Consider the following 10672-nt stretch of genomic DNA (forward strand, 5'->3'; position numbering starts at 1 on the left):
TTTTGTATTTGGTAGGCTAAAAATGTTTTAAGACACCTCCCAGAGATGGAGAAAGAGTGTTGCTTGAGAGCTCTTAGCATATGCTTGGGTGTGAAAGAAATAGGAATCTGTGTGGAAAACAAGGGCTGTTGTATTTATGCCTTGATGTAGGATTAGAAACATGGTAGTGTTTCCTGCTAGAAACCATCCCATTTCAGTGGGGCTGATCAATTTCAGTCCTTTGATGTTTCCAAACACCCACAAATGGCAGGATCATTAATTCATTTGTCAGTAATGCAGAAGGGAATATACCTCCTCTTGGCATAGAGAGTCAGTCATCCCTCAGAATGACTGACACATGTCAGATTTTGATTCTTTGGTTTTCTATTTAATAAAAGAAATACACTGATGGTTTGATAGTTCATGTAAGCATATAATGGATGTGACCTTAATCTGTACTTTGTGAGAGGACAGCACCGTTCTGCTCTCTTAAATTTAAGAGCCCTTTGGTGAACTGCAGTTCTTCTAGGTGTTTGTGTGTGTGTGTGTGTGTGTGTGTGTGTGTGTGTGTGTGTGTGTTTATGTTGGTGGAGTAGTGGAAGATGTTGAATGAATTGCATTTAAAAGTTTGAGGAAAGGCTGAGAAAGAAAGAAGTCACTTAGCCTGGAGAAATAAGTCTGAAAGTGCAGAATTTGTAACAGTCTTCAAATATTTAAAAGGTTAAAAGATATGATGGATAGCAGCTATATCAACTGACCACTAAGAACAAAGGAAAAGGACAAGATTTAAAATAGGGAGTGGGGTGGTTAAGAAAGCACAAGGAAGAACATGGTTTCTTTTTCATCTCCACTTTTTATATCATGTTCTTCTGTAGGAATACCGCCCCCCCCATCCCATCACCTTCTTTCACAGTGCTTTTTCTCTTCACCTGTTAAAAATCAGTTTAGTTATCCTGTTTTCTGGGAGCCTGGCCTCAACTCTCTTCCAGGTTGGCTTAATGCCCTGCTCTGAACCTTCATAAGGCCTTCCTGTTACTCTGCCTGACACTTGTTGCATGGAGATGAGACATGTCTACATCAGTGTGTGGCTCCTTGGGGCCAGGAACTATGACTTACCCATTGAAACCATATTTGACATTTATTGTCACCATCCCAATTGCTGTCACAGAGATGGGTGCTGTGGTCTTCTGTCTGGGAAAGTCTTACAGGCTCAGAGTGTGTGAAAGCTAAAAACATCCAGTGTAGTCATGAATGCAAGTTCTTTATCATACAGGTGAGGAAAATGAAATATCTAAAATCAAGATACTGGGATTTTTGGGGGGGGATGGTAAAAACACTCATCTTACAGGATTGGGTTATTTATGAAACAATCAGATTAACTTTACTTTCATTAAATTTATCAAGTATTTTCATATCCTCAGATACCCTTATGGTTAGGGAGACTGTATCATACAAATTGATGTACCTTTGAGAATGAAAGGTGGGGAGGGAGCTGACTGAATGGAATACCAGGCAATGGGTTAAACTGGACTTGTTCTGAGCAAACCAAATTTTGTGGGCACTTTACATAACATAATAAACACCAATTGAACTCCTGCTCCAGAGCCTGGCAATCTGGAGACACAAGAGTAATAATACCTAAGTCTCAGCTCTTGAGAATGGCTGTCAAGGCAGTTTCTCAGACAAATAGGTCAGAATTTATATTGATAAGAATGGGAAAATATTGATAATTGTTAAAGGTAAGTATTGGATGTATAGGGTTCCATCAACTAGTCTCTTTACTTTTGTCTATATTTTTAAATTTCCATAATAAGTAAATTTAATTTAATTTTTTCAAACTTACTACAAGGGAGGTTGAGCAAGGAAATTCAAAGATAATCATTGTTAGACTGGATACAGGAGAAAACATCTACTTCAAGATTGTTAAACTTCCTCCGGGAATGATTAAAGGTGGATGGGCTAATTTACAAGGTTGACAGCTGGGGGCATTTTAAAGAAGGGGTTCTTAGGTTCATCGAAGTCTTCTGGAAATTTGCTAGAGCATTTTATCCGGGATGTTAATTACTTCACAGCAGGAGAAACTAACCACGCTGACCACAAAAACTGCCCTAATTTCTGGCTGGGTCACCTTTCTTGCCTTCTCAGTGCTCTGGCTGCTGAGAGGGTAGAAATTCAAGGAAGGCTTTCTTGAGAGGATGAAATATGAGTTTTATTGCAGTAAGATTTATGACGAAGAATGCAATAGGGCATTCCAGAAAGGGAGCTGCGTGTTAAAAAATGTGGGTCATAAAAGGAGCCATTGAATCTGGGGTGGCAGTGAGAAACTTAACGTGGCCGGAGAGTGAGATGCCCAGAAGAAAGAGGAGAGATTGTAAAGGGGACAGACTGTAAAGGACATGGATATCAAGCTCAGGAAGGTGGGTTGTATCCTATGGATAAGGGGGAGGGAGACACAGAGGCTTTTAAGTAATGGAACTATGCAATCAACTTTGTTTTTTAAGGGAATAGCTCCAGGTGCTCTGTGGAAGGTAGTCAGGAATGGGGCAGGTAGAAAGCCTAGTTAGGAGGCTGTTTTAATAGTTAAATAAACAGTTAAAAAAAAACAATGACAGCTAGAATAAGTTATTATTACAGGGGATGACAATGAAGAGGGGAAGTCATTTTAAAATGAAATAATTTTTTAATTTTAAAAGTAATGCATACTTACAGTCTTTTTTAAAAAAAAATTCAAATAGTACAAAAAGGTATGTGATAAAAGTGAAGATCCTCTTCTTGACCTGCCAAGCCTTCAGTTTCCCAGAGGTTAATTACTGATAATCACAGGTAATAGTTTCTCAGGTAAAGCCAGGCAGGACTTGTGATTTTATGAGGAAGAACTGATGGTGTTGGGATACTAGCTAGGAGGGTGTGAGAGACAGTGAAGTTGAGGTTTATTAAACAGTGTGGGTTCTCCCATGAGATCCTGGACAGTGGTGACTTCCTGCAACATTTGATCCAGTTCTTTTCCATTCCTCCTTTTCTGGGGAGCACTCATGGTCCACACTGGACTGGTAGAAGGATTGTTAAGGAGAAACAAGTTATTACTAGAGGAATGGAAAAAAGAATATCAGGCCCTACAAAAAATCCAAGGCGTAGGCAGAAGACAAGAGAGCATGGATAATATGTGTGAAAGCACTTAGACCATAACGGTGCTTAAGGAATGCCAGGTGAATCTGAGAGCCAGGAGGCCAGTTAGTCAAGCCAGTGCCTGCACTGGTTAGATTCAGATGATCTTTCAATGGTGGGGAGTAGGGGATAGGGAAGAGATATGGCCAGAGGATCATCTGATTAGATGACCTGGAACTTATGAATCTGAATCTCTGAGTGTGGACTCCATGGACTTGCATTTTGACAAGTTCCCTAGTGATGTTTCCACACACTAAAGCTTGACAACTGGTGAATTATAGTATTTGGTGATCCTCAAATATATTCTCCAGTTATAGTGGTTCACAGCTCTGGTTGCAGATGTCATCAGTTGATATTAAAAAAAAAAAAAAATACTAATACCCCAGACCACTTAAATTAGAATCTCTGATGCTGTTTCCCAGGCACCTGTATTTTTTATTTTCCCACTCCTGGGAGATTCGGATGTATAGTCAGGGTTGAGAACAACATTGGCATAAGATGATGAGATCAGATATTTGGAGGAAAGGAGGGAAAGGTCAGAGCCAGTTCTTAGACCAGAACTGCCCGTGTTTAACTTGAATAGCAAGTTAGTGATGAGACCCTATAAATGGAACACTAACACAATTTTCAGGGCTCTGGGAGCTGATTCAGTGGCCATGGCTGAGAATTCCATAGAGGTGAGAGGCTGACTATGGATACAACCAATAGAATGGAGAGAGGAGGAGGAGCCCAGGAAGGAGGTTGTACAAAATTAGCTAGCTGTCATGGGTTAAATTGTCTCCCCCAAAAAAGATGTGCTGAAGTTCTAACCCCTGGTACCTGTGGATGTGAACTTATTTGGAAATAGGGTCTTTCCAGATTATTCAAGTTAAGATGAGGTCATTCTGGAGTAGGTGGGCCCTTCTGCAGTATCACTGGTGTGCTTATAAGAAGAGGAGGAGAAGACCATGGGAAGGAGGCCATGATGCCTCTACAAGCCAAGGAGCACCAAGGATGGCTGGCAAACACCAGAAGCTAGAAGAGGCAAGGAAGGATTCTCCCCTACAGGTTTCATAGGAAGCATGGCCCTCCCAACACCTTGATTTTGGACTTCAAGCCTCTAGAACTGGGACAATAGATTTCTGTTGTTCTAAGCCACTTAGTTTGTGTACTTTGTTAGCGCAGCCCTAGGAAAGAAAAGAGAAGGTGGCAGATGGTGTCATAAAGTTAAGGAAGATGGAATCTCAAGAAAGAGGGTCTGTTATTAAAATCAAGTGCTATGGAATAGCTAGATAAAAGGTTCAAGGGCCTCCCCTAGATTTGGCAAGTGAGAGGAAAGGGAGAAAGTAGAAATAACGAGTTCACCAGATCTGGAGGGAAGAAATTAAAACAAGAGCAGGCAAAGGAAAAATGATCAATCCCACTCTGACCAATGCCCTGATATTCAGTCAGGTATGGTGATCTAGCTTTGTGACTACCCAAAGTTATGCTCATTTAGAAGACTGCTAAATATTGAATAGTGTGTACGTTAGCTAAAGCAGAACCAATTGAACCAGGCCTATATGAGTAGTTGTGGCTAAAATGTACACAGTGGCTTTTGTCATCTTTGGGTCTCAAGGGTTGTAGGCAAGGACACGAATATCAATAAAGAGGCCTCTGCGATCATGCTGGTGCCAATTATCACATGTGACTCACGTTGTGAATTGGATCCATTGTTCACCCAGCCAGTGTCTGTCTCTGACAGCCATGGCAAGTGGAGTTGTAGGGAATGGACCTTCTCCCTGTCTGCCATCTCAAAAGACTAGAGATGCATCCTAAAACACATTTATTTAACTTGACATAAATAATCTATCATCTATAAATATACCCCAACTCCCCAGCATCTAACACCTTTTCTTGAAAGGCCTAAGCTCCGAAGAAACCAAGCAGGAGAAAGCCTTGCAGTTCAATTCAGTGGCTAAACTGAACACCAATGGTGTGCAAGGACCTGGACTAGCTGTTTCAGGAAATAGAAAGTCCCATCCCTCATAGGGCCCACAGGTGACCTGAGGGAATAAGACATCTTCATAAGGCAGAATGTGATCTGCACCACAGTCAAGGCTGGGAGCATTTTAGTTCTGAGGAGGGATATACTGCATCTGCTGTGTATCTGTGTGAGTTGGTGGAGGGCCAGTTCAAAAAAAAAAAAAAAATCTCACCAACAAGTTGCTGTTGAAATGGGTTTCTTGGTAGAAGAGGAGGGAGGTAGGGACCAACCTAAACACTCACCAGTGGCAGAAAATCTTGGGGCTTATTTGAAGAATCTAGGGAATTTTATTTTGCCTGAAGTTCAAAGAGAGAATTAGCAGGAAGTGAGTTTGGAAAGTGAGGCAGGGCCTTGAGCTGCATCAGACAAAGGAAGTGGCCCTGAATTTGGTAGACTATGGGAAGAGAGTCTTTCAACAGAGCCCACTATTGCACTGTTTCCAGCACTTCCAGGTTCCCGGACATCAACCTCATGCTCCCTTTCTGACCATGCAGAGGCTCCTTGGCCCATCTCAGGATTGTCTTTAATCTGAAAAACACATTTCAATCTCAACAGTAAGGGATTGGAGCAAATATCCGGGGTGATGGTTAGAGATTTGGCAGCATGGCTCCATTAACATTAGTGGGAGTTAGTCTGCTAAATCCTAGACACTGGGCAGAATCCCCATGTTTATTCACCACGATGACCTTTTTGCTGTAAATTGAAAAAATATTTCAGAATCACTTAGAACTGATTAAGCTTTGTAGCATCACCCTCCCCTAAAAGGAAAATCTTTTTTAGAATTGATGCTGTGTGGACTGAAATGTCTGTATTTGTGGAAAATCCTGGCCAGAAGGAACATATGGACACCTAAATATAGAATTGGTGAATTGTGATACCTCTGAGACATTTGATCTGGGGAGTTTTATCTGTTATACCTGTCTCCAGGTCAGGGCCAAGCTTTTAGCAAATGATTGTTTTCTCTACAGAGCTTTCTTTTTGCACATATTTTATTATTCTCCCTCCATACTTTTTTCTTTTCCCAATAACAGCAAAAGAGAAAAATTCCTGAAGATGTTTTATCTGATGTCTGAATGATTTAAAGAATCCCTTCATGATCTCAATAATAGCAAATATGTGTGAAGCATTTACCATGTTGCCTTGCCTAATACACATTACCTCATTCAATCCTGACAACAGTCCTGTCGGGAGAATGTTAATTATTATTACACCCACTTTTCAGATGAGGAAATCAAAATGTATAGATGTTAAAGTAATTTGCGTAGGTCATACAGTTAGTGTTCAGCCGTGTCTAGATTCAAAGCCAGGCTGTGTGATAGTCAAGTTACGTTTCAGCTGCTTCATGACACTGCTTTCAAGAAAGCTCTGCTAGATGAGGTTTCGGCAAAACTAGAATATCAGTCTGCTTCTTTGCTCATGGTGCTCCTTCATTGGGACGTTTCTCCTACCTCCCGACCACCCACCAAAGGTCCTTTTCTTGCATCTCTCTTTATGGCACGACCACGAGTTTCTCACAGGTAGTTTCTTGCAGTAATCAATTTTGCATCTACAGTCTCTGACACAAATATAGAATTACAGGACCTTGAAGTGAATGGAAAAGGTCATTCCATTCACTCCTTCATTTTATAGCTAAGAAAACTGAGATCCCAAGTGTAAGGGAGAATAAAGAGTTCCAGGTCAGACTGAAGCTGAAGTAGGGTGGGTTTAAGAGAATGGGCTTCTCAAGTTGTCAGGAAAGAACGGCTTGGCCTAGGCTGGGAAAAGGTTATTAGCAGTGGCTGGCAAAATCAAAATCCTCTGACTTCTAGTCCAGATCTTTCCAAGCATAGGTTGTGAGGATCATGAGTTAGCACAGTGTGCGAGATGAGGAAATCTCTTCTTGGTTAAGCATACTGCCCACCCAACTCTGCTGTACAATTTTCCTGGGCTTAGCCCAGACCAAAGAATTAATTCACAGGCACAGAGCTTTTACCTTGCGCTAAGTTGTATGTGTGCCTATACCTGGGAGCAGCTTGGGTACCTCTTACCAACCCCTCCTGCCCTGACATACCATGTTCCTGGCAGCTTCTTCCAGAACCCCTGGCAAACATGGGGTCTCTTCCAGGAGCCTATGGAGCCCTGTGCTGCATGCTCATTAGTTAGCATTTCCCAGTGCTGCTCAGAAACTTTTCTCCTTTTCCATTTTTTTTCCAGCACCATGCTCTGCCTAAAAGAAAGTGCTCGGGTCTCACTCTCTGCCTCTCTTTGCTCCTGAGAAGACAGCAGTGCAGCTGCCCAAGTCAGTGCTATTCATATGTCTGGCTAACATTTGTCAACCACCCATTAGAGAAGCAGTTTTCAGAAAACTTGTAACTGATCAAAATATTTCTGATAATTGGAGGATAGATGTGCTACAACATCCACTTGTGAGATGGGAAATCCTGATTATCGAGTGCAAAATTACATGAAGAAGCATAATATTCCTATGAATCACATGGCCCAGCAGGTTACCAAAGAAGACTTTGCCACCTGTGACTATATACTATATATGGATGAAAGCAATCTGAGAGATTTGAATAGAAAAGGTAGTGAAGTTAAAAACTGCAAAGCGAAAATTGAACTACATGGGAGTTATGATCCACAAAAACAACTTATTACTGAAGATCCCTATTATGGGAACGACTCCGACTTTGAGACAGTGTGCCATCAGTGTGTTAGGTGCTGCAAAGCATTTTTGGAGAAGTCACAGTAAAGCTGCATCCATTCATTGCTGAAGGCCAAAAATGATTAACATCTTTACAGTGATGCTCTAGGTTTTTCAGTCAAGCAGTGTGTTAAAAGTGTAATGTTTTATAGCTCATGGCCACAACTTTTTTTTCAATTGACTTATTGTTTTTTTATCTTAAAAAATAATTGTAGATGGAAATCAATGTTGTGTTTGGCTGAAAAATTAATAAAAATCTTTGATTCAGACAGTTTATGGAGTACATTAAATGTTCTTAAACAAATTGGACCACTTATCTTGCCCCAAAATTACAAAAATTGTGGAATAAACAAAATAGTAGAACTGCAAAATATAATGCTTTGTGTGTGTTTTGTAACAATCATTTCTTTCCAATGTTTAACCTTGGGGTAGTAATCCAGTGATGGCTAGCATTCTAATATGCTTAATTATGATCTTAATAAGTGATTAAAACTTAACTTTCAGGCCCAAGGCAGTATCTGAGCCCACTGAGACTTTTAAATAATCTACTTCTTTATTAAGTTGGTATGTATAACTTGAACAAATGTCCTCTTTTCACCCATACAACCTCTCTTTTTACCCCAGAGCCTTTTATTGAATTAGAAATCCCTAGTCATAGGAATTCACAATCTTGATTGGAAGTATTTTGATTCACACATACCCAGAGTGCACACTTGGATATTAGAAGGATGGGAAAGAGAATGATTTATGGAATAAATCTTTAGCATTTTTCTTAATTTTTGTTTATCTAGTTTATTACATGAGGAAGTCAGTTTTTTGCTCCCATTTGGACCACCCTGCCTTTGAAAATTTATACCCACAGAGGACACTGTATGCTATTTCATCTTATGCTCACTTTAACAAATGTATCTGTTTTATACGAACATATAACCCAAATGTCAAATATTACATATTGGCTTAGATGGGAAAAAAAATAGTTTAAAAAGCTGAAAAAAGAGAATTCTGTTATGTTGAAATCCTTAAATAATATGTTGTGTTCTTTTATCACTGTTTCATTTATAGGAGAATATAGGTAATTTCTGTGTATTTTGAGATAAGTGTAATTTCAAAGTCATTTGGATATATATCAGAAAAGGTTGCCTTCAAAATAAACTGGGGAGTATAAAAATATAATTGAGATTTAAAAAAAATGCTCAGCAAACTTACTCATTCTTTCAGCACACGTTTAATGAATACAGTCCTTGTACTTGAGTGAGGCACTAAGAGTATAGAAGATGTGTAAGAGAAAACCCAAGGAAGCAGCTTGGAACTTGTCCTTATTTATAAGCAAAAGGGCATAGGTAAGGGACAGCCAATAGCAAATAGAAAAGAGCATGAACAACAGAGTTCTGGGGTCGTCCTCCAGAGAAACAGCAGACATCATAAAGACAGAGCTTTCCTTTTTAAAAAATGTATAAGAATGTAATTTCAATTGATGCTTTAGGCCAAGGATAACTTGGTGACCTGGACTCCAAGGATATTCTTTTTCCCTTTCCAGCAACGAAAGTCAAACTGACATATCATCTACTATTTTCTTCAGTAATGCAAGTGTTAGTGTTAGTAACAACCATGACAGCAATAGCAAACATTTGAATAGATGCTTTTTCTCAATTCTGCCCCAAGTATTATCCTATTTAGTCTTTGCAACTTTTATATACAGAGTGGACAGAAGAGGTGGAACTTATGTTTTCTTAGAGGAGGAGAAGCTCAGAACCTCAGTTTTGGTGAATTGACCAAAACCACAGCTAATTTTGACACAGCTGGGACTGGATCCAATCCAATGACTTAGAGTCCAGTGCACTTTCAACTCTATATGGCTTCTTGACTCATCAAATGTTCAGCATTAGATTGTAGAGAGAGAAGCTCAGAAGTGTGAGAGGGAAATGCATTCATTCTGAAAAAGTGGTTTCCTACACATCCAAAGAGGTTATAAGAAAATGTCTGAAAAATCCAGACTTTAGGGAAGAAGTTTGGTCTTGGTGTCTTGGGAGTTATGATTTTTTCAGTGCAGTTAGAACAGAATGTTTTTACCTGAACTGCAAACCAAGTGGAATCTGAAATAAACATCCTGGGGACTCAGCCAGGTCTGACATGTGATCCTTTCCTTAGCTAATTTCCTTGATTCCAAGATATGAAAAAGGAAATAAAGAGCAACACTTTTCCTTTTAAAAAACAACATTTTTTATTTTTACCCTAATTAAAAAGGTAATACATATTAGGGCAGAGAAAAGCACAACAAAAAACTCCTGTCACCCAAAGAGAACCATCATTAGCATATTGTATCTGTCCTTTGGTATATACCTGGGTAGAACCTCTATTAGGTAATAGATAGATAGATAGATAGATAGATAGAAAGAAAGAAATAGATGGATACCATAGATCCATAGATGTGGGTTTTCCAGAGAGAGCATCACAGTGTACACATTGTTTTGTAGCCTTCTGTTCACTTAGAAATAGATTATTAATGTTTTCCAAGTCAACAAATGCCTTTACAACCTGTTTTTGATTAGTGGATAAATGTTCTATGATATGGTGGTACCACAGTGACTTTGAACAATTTCCTATTTTGGGATGTTTGGGTTGTTTCCAGTTTTCACTGTTTTCCACAATAGTGTAGAGCACATCTTTGCACACTTACCAGATTGCTTCCTTAGGATGGATGGATTACTGAGTAGGCACTTCTTAAAATTTTTGGATACATTTTGTTAAACCACTCTTCAAAAAGTCAACATGAGAATTTTAGTAGTTAATGAGAATGTTCCAGAAGCATATGATTTCTGAGATTCTGGCATAAGTAATTT

General features: G+C 39.5%; 1 pseudogene; it reads left to right on the forward strand.

Moving 5' to 3' along the window:
- Positions 1-3800: 3800 nt before the first annotated feature.
- Positions 3801-7880, forward strand: LOC119532835 (annotated as a pseudogene).
- Positions 7881-10672: the final 2792 nt, after the last annotated feature.

Source organism: Choloepus didactylus, chromosome 4 (genome assembly GCF_015220235.1).
Source record: "Choloepus didactylus isolate mChoDid1 chromosome 4, mChoDid1.pri, whole genome shotgun sequence".
Classification (NCBI taxonomy): Eukaryota; Metazoa; Chordata; class Mammalia; order Pilosa; family Megalonychidae; genus Choloepus; species Choloepus didactylus.